This window comes from Phasianus colchicus, chromosome 5, assembly GCF_987193195.1.
Source record: "Phasianus colchicus chromosome 5, bPhaCol1.hap1.1, whole genome shotgun sequence".
In the NCBI taxonomy this organism is placed as follows: domain Eukaryota; kingdom Metazoa; phylum Chordata; class Aves; order Galliformes; family Phasianidae; genus Phasianus; species Phasianus colchicus.
In genome coordinates, this window is record NC_143440.1 from 28,423,955 (window position 1) to 28,430,884 (window position 6,930).

Sequence of the window (6,930 nt, forward strand, 5' to 3'; positions counted from 1 at the left end):
CTGCATTTGAGTTTGAGTCACTGCTGAAACAGAAGCATTGACAGCTAAAAAATTCCCCCAACAAATTGGAACAGCAGCCTGCTTATGTACAGTTTTGCAAAAGGGTTGCAATCTGAAGTCATCAAGGAAGTCACACTCCCTGTGTGTCAGCCTTAAAAAACACTATTTGTTTTGGGTCCCAAAACAAATCTGTTACCAAAGCAAATAATGAAGGTGGGTTACCACTTCCAGACAATACAGATTTTAAAACAACAACCTTATGTGTGTCCCTCTGCTCCAGTACAATTTAAAAAACATTAAGGCAAGGCAAGTTGGTCTGTCTCTTGGTCCGCTGAAAGGAAAGCAATATAAAGGCAGAAGAAAAGGATCAGCATTTAGAGGTCTGGCAGATGGTCACTGCCTGAGGTTTCCTACATGTGTCTTCAGGAGGATGTCTGTCCCATTTTTCTCCCTCTATCTTAAGCTGTGGTGGGATCTCATTACACAGATTCCCAAGTCCTACTTGTCATGACTTGCTACCAGCTCAATCTTTTCATTTTTCTACCATATTCTACTTCCCTATTTTCTCATTTTCTTCTGTTTTACTCCCTGTTGTGTCTCCCATTCCCGAAATCCTCCACCCTGGAATCAGAGCTCCTGCCAGCTCCTTCCTTCAGATGTGCAGGCTAGGGGTATCTGTGTCACTTTCTCCTCTGTTCCTTTTCCCATTCAAACTCCCTTTATAGATGCTGTCAATGAAAATCTTTTCTAGATTCCTTAGTTCTTTACAGCTCTCTGCTTCTGTCTGTCTTCTTTCGCATCCAAGCAGGGTCTCAGGTGATGAACTGGATATTCTTTGACTAATTTGTTGTGAGACTTTTCATTCAACCTATTTTTCCCACTCACAGAAGCTCTCCTTTTCCTTTGCATTTCAATTACTATGGGGAAATGTCAGTGTCTGGATATTAACGTCTTACAAAGACCCCCCACAGGAAAGGCTTTCAAAACCCAAAACTTTCTGCTCTTCAACACTTTACCATGGTAGCATTTCAAGATTTTTTCTGTTTCTCCAGTTACCTGAAAAATACTGCTTTTATTTAAAAAGTAACCTTATCTGGCTGCAGTAACTGCTGGGCTTAGACTTCTCTGCAGTGTGGGTTTTATTCTCCCCAGTAACAACTCAAGAAAGCCCGGAATCAAAGGAACTGAGATGGGGTGGGAGTCTTCCTGGTGCAAAATAGGGAGACTCTTCTTGATGACTTTAGGGTCTGTGGAGCTGCCACCTCTCATCAAGAAATGTCTTCTGCTGCCCCGTGTCTGCAGTGCTTTTAAGACAAGACATTTAGGAGTTACAGAAGAGCAAAGCCACATTTCTGACTGTCACACTGGTTCAGCTTGGACAGGGAAGACCTAACCAACACTAAGCATGGTGGTATGGGATGGACAGCTGCACAAACAAGGTCTGGTCCAGCTCTGCCTGCACTGCTCTGCCCTCGAGACTGCAGCTTATGGCCACTTTGTGCCCCCGCATGTGCACACTCATACACACATGGACTGGGGAACACCTCCAGAAATGATGGAAGAGACACAGTTGATCAAGATGACTTTGTCTTAAATCTAGCTTCAGTTACAAGCAACCAGGTCTTCTCCTTTTACTTTAAAAGTTTTTTTTTCTTGGCAGGGCTCTTTATATGAAGCTTCTCTGCCATCTTCAGTGCTCAGAGTTTGCATGTTGGATGTCAGCGTTTCACTGCAGTCAGCACCGAGCCTTTACAGCACTGAGCTTAGCTGGGTCTAATACAGAAAATGTACAGTTTCACATGAATCACAGTTTTGATTTGTCAATCTGACAATAGACAAGAGAACATATGCTCAGATGCGTCTGTTAGCCCAGCTCTAAGGAGAAAACAGTGTAGCAGCGCACAGTGGTGATTCACCACACTTCCTCTGAGCTTATCTGCCATGGCTTCTGTAGGCTGCGGTGAGCAACAGGGAGCTTTCATGAGGGCTATGTGTGACAGAAGCCTAAGCACAGACAGTCAGGGGAGATCAGGTGGCACAATTCTTACGAGGACTATATTGGCTTCACAGCCCCAGCCAAGTTCACCTTCTCCTTCCTTAATTCTCTCCCCAGTTCCAGCTGGCTCTGCTGTGTGTTATTTCCTCACCAGCAATGGGCTGTTGCCAGAGGCAGCTACCAGCTGGCAGAGGCTCACACGCCCCAGCAGGCAAAAGGAGAGGAGGGGAGCCCTCTGGAAGGAAGAAAAAGTTGTACAAGTTAGTTATTGTGGAGCCACAGCTATTTATAAAACTGGGCTGGCAAAGAAGGAAGGAGAAAAGCTGTGGGTAGGGCCTGTGACGCCAGGCTGGCAAGGCAGCTTTGTTCTCCCCTGCTACAGCTGGATAGTGCAGCACATTGGCCTTGCAGCTACAGCAGTTTTCCCCACCTAACATGACCAGTCATTCTGCCAAAATCTATCTGCTCTCAGGCTTGTACTATGATGTAGCTATGGTGAACGGGGAAGACTGGAGGCCAGAGGGCTGGCAAGAGGTTGTGGGGAAAGCCGGAGGCCATGGTGCAGGCAGGAGGCTGTGGGGCAGGAGAAGCAGTGCCTGGCAGAGGCAGCCCGGGCACACGCTGCTCACTGCAGAGCAGAGGGGAATATTTGGAAGGGCAGTCTCCTGTTCCCCCTTTCTGATGAATAGGTCAACTTGTTAAACCCATTCCTACATCAGCAAGTGAAAAAGATTTGGAGTCTATTCAGTGTATTTGCTGCTGTACAGTTTTGCTAGGAAAACTGAGAGAGAGGTGTATTGTGTTTCTTTCCATCCTGCCTTATTTCCTCTCCTCCCCCTTGTCCTCTTATCTGTCCTTGTAGCACAACAGATTTTTTCCATAGGATAATGAATGGGCATGAAGCTGGTGTAACACGACAATTTCCTGGGCAGTACATAATCTATTCATTTCCTGATTCTCCACCATAACTACTGCTGGAAGCAGTTGCTGTAGACACAGCTTTCCAGGCTGAATGATTTTGAGCTGGCCCTTTGTTATGACAAAGGAAAATGTGTCTCTGGGAAATAAAAAGGAATCTTATCCTCTCCCTACCTCCCTGAGACCACTTACACCCCTTTCCACCTCACAGGCTGCTAACTGCCTCGAAGTCATATGTTGACACAGGTTTCCTCTTATGTTCTTATCTGGTATCTGTGAATTTACCTTCCCTAAGCTGTAGCTGAGGAAGGTGTCTTGTCTTTTCATCACCTCCACTGAGGCAGCAAGGAGGCTGCTGATGCGGTAGCATAGCCTGCAGCATTTAGCACCTGAAGAGCTTTTAAGAACTACTCAGAATAACCTCTGGAAATCTCATACCAGCTGCAGCAATACAAAGTCCTGTTAATTGTTTATGCAAATCCATGAATAGAATTAAGGAACTTGTTCATTAACTGCACCCTCCCAAGCATCCCATCTGGGTGGCATACCACTGTGGTTCCTTATTTAAATAGCTCCAGCCCAAGCCTCTCAACTGCTTTGTAGAGCATGAAGCTCAGGAGGAACACCAGTGTGCTTCAGGGAGCGTAAGCAAAAGTGAGCAAACAAGCAGAGAAGAGGGGTATACAGGTCCTGTGTGTATTTGGTGTGGTTTTTCCTTTGCCACACCAAATACCCTTCCACTTCCCTTCTCTTTCCCCTAAAATAGAAGAGGTGAGGGTACAATCAAGGGTTTGAAAATAAAGGAAGGATTAAGAAAACAAGGCATACCAAGCCCCTGAAGATCCCACATGAACCACCACAAGAACACAGCTACTTGTTAGTCTGCTGGGTTGAATTCTGGGGAAAACATTCACACAGATGAAATTCTTGGAAAGTGAAATGGAGATGCACTGCTAAAGGGGTTGCTCTGTGATCGATGTCATCTTCAACTTCAGGGCTCCTGTTTTCCAGCAAGCATGAATAGCCAGGTTTTGCCCATCAGTTCTGAAAACCAATCATTCTTAAATTAAACAAAGACTTTTGTCCTGTCCATGTCACTTTTTCCAGCTGCAGGGATTGACATGTATTTGGAAAAGTTCTGAAGCCAGCATGTGTTTGTCATCTCCACACACCTTCATAAAAGATTGTGCTGGAGGAAGGAAGCCTGCCTCTCTGCTGCCCCCTCCAGCTGGAAAATCAACTCTAATCTGTCTGTCCTTTTTCCTGTTGTGCATCTTGCCAATTAAAACTAAGTCTTGTTATTAACTGCAAATAGCATGGCTAAGCCTTTGGTCATTTTTTTCCTGCTTTAATCCTTATTCTGCCCATGAGCCTGTATTTGGACTGTAGTTTGCATCTCACAATTGGCTCAGCCCTCTCTCGTTTCAACCCCAGTTCTTGCTTGCTCTCAGCCTTCTTCCTGCTCTGCCACGTATCTGCCATGTCATTTTGTTCCTGCTGTTTTCATATGTAATGGTTTTCATATGTAATGGGACTTCCAATCACACTTGAGACATTTTAACTGTGCTGGATACTTGGATGGGCCTGTGTTCATTCCCCTCTATACTGTATATTGAGGCCCTGCCTATATCACCCGGTTGAGCATTGTTTGCTTACTTTGGCTTTCGGGATTTGTATTCTCAGACTGCTGTTTGACTGCTCAATACAAAAACACCACTGACCTGTAGTGGATATGACCAGTTCCAAGAGAGATTGTCTTTTCATGGTGTAACCAATTGCTGACAGCAGTGAGTGGGTAACGGGGGTGGGATTTGGTGGTCCCTGCAGATACCTCAGCAGCTGGCAAGTACTGCTTGTTGTAAAAAAAATAACTATGGGCTCTGAAGATTTTGTTGGACACACGGAGCCCTCTGTTTTGGGGGCTTGATAGTAGTTTCTCCCCTTAACATCCAATTTTTATTTCACTCTTCTGTTTCCTGATGAACAGTTCTTGGACAAAACCACAACTTTCTCCTTTGGTATTCTTAAATGCAACAGTTGCCAGAAGCAACTTAGTATTTTATGGCCTTGCTCCTCTAGAGCAAGGAACTCAAATATGCCTTCTCTTTCACAGAAGACAAAGCCTTTTAGGAATTCTTTAAGGCTCTTCCCCACTCCCCTGACACATGCAGACACATGCAGAGGTAATGATACGTCTGCACATCTTTCCAGTTAGACTGCAAACTGTACTGGTTTGTTTGATATTGCAAGGCAGAGCAGGCTGCTGTGGGGAGGAGCTCTGTGGCTTTAGTGGCATTGCTGCTCTCTTTCTTTCCTGTGTACAGAAACTCCACATGGACTTCTGTACATCTTTCTCCCGGACTTTGTGTTACAGTAGAAACACAGATGCTACATATCTGCAAAACAGTCTCCGGCTCTCTTTTTGCTCTGGTGACTTCCTTCTTTTAGCTTCTGGTGTGATGGAGGTACCTGAGTGCCAAGGTATGTAAGGACAACTCTTTTCTGAAGAAAGTAACTTGTTACATAGTGTCTGGAGGTTCTTAGAGATCGTTTTCATATGGACATTCACAAACTTCCCACTTTTCCCCATAGTTCACAGTGCACCTGGAGAGAAAGATGTTGAGCACTAAGGGCACTTATTTTGGAATAAGCTATGCTCCTTTTATACAGTCAGGACTGATGTGGTTACCGGAAGCCGCTGCAAGGGCTAAAACTATTACTAGACAAAGTAACAGGGCCATGGGCCTACATCTCCAGTAAGTGGAAAATGGCTTTCCTTTTATATTAAGGTCATGAGTGAGAAACCTGCCTCTGCTTGCCTGCAATCTCCTGGGGCAGAGGCTGTGTAGGTGGTGTCCTCTCCTTGTGCGTGGCCTACAGGGTGAATCCTTGTTTCAATCCTAGTGAAGGGCAACATGCAGCTGTGTGGTGAACTGTCAAGAGCAATATGAAGTACAGGGGAGTCACCTCTATTTGCATTTGCTGTACACCGTAATGTGTACAGGATACGGAGAACTGCATGCATCTTTTTATCTCTCTGTTTTACACAATACCATGTAAAACAGGCACCCAAGCACAATTCTGCCTAAACTTTTTCTAGTGAACAACAATTTACAGAATGCCTCTCATTTGTCCTCTGCCTTTAAACCCATGGTTGTCCTAGCAGCAGCTGCTTAGACATGGGTAGTGGTGGGCAGAGGCGCTTGTTATTTCTGGCAGAGCTGTATGAGCCGTAGGCTATCTAAAGAGAGTTGATGATGCTGTCCTAAGTACACAGCCCTTTCCTTCACAGTTGCTGCACACAGCATTCCTGATTTTGGGAAGCAGCTGCTTTCCAACACCCACTTGAGAAACATGAACTTCTGGTGCCATCCTAGGTAATAAGTTTCACACAACTGACACAGGTCCATCTTATCTCAGAGGCTTATATGTCATTTTAAGACAGTCTCTTCCCCACCCCCAGCGTGGGCTGGATGTATCCCTGATCTAAAGAACATAGCTTTGTTTTTTTCAGACACAGTGATACAGATTTTCCTTTTCCCTTGATGTTTCTCTAGCAACTCTTCCAAGTTTTGGCTGGAAAAAAACTGTCGCAAGATACTGCTGCTGGAATGTGAGATATAGCCCACTGTTTGCAAATACCACATCCAATGGGACCAGAGCACGCAGCACTCGACAGAACTTGGTGTGTTCAGATTTCTGCTTTCTGTGTTTCAGTTTGCACACTTCATCTAAATGTTGAGCGGGCTATCTTGGGGCACACACACTGCACTGGCCACCACAGGACGAGACCACGTATTCACCCTGTAGCTGGAAGTGATTCCCCATGGCCCAGTGTGGTGGGGCAGCCCCATTGGAGATGTGTGTGTGCCACTTACTGATCCCATTACTGGCAGTTTCAGGAAAGAATCCTTGAGCCAATGAGCCTGAATTCACAGAAGTGATCAGTCTGCCGCAGTAGGTCTGAGAGACCCTTTGGGGCTGCTGAAATGACTTCAAAAGCTGTTGGTCCTGCC

General features: G+C 45.4%; 1 protein-coding gene across 10 annotated transcripts in view; it reads left to right on the plus strand.

Annotated features, from left to right (window-relative positions):
- The window catches only part of MAP3K9 (mitogen-activated protein kinase kinase kinase 9), a 122,928-nt gene that overhangs the window by 70,030 nt on the left and 45,968 nt on the right, over positions 1 to 6,930 (plus strand). The window lies entirely within an intron of this gene.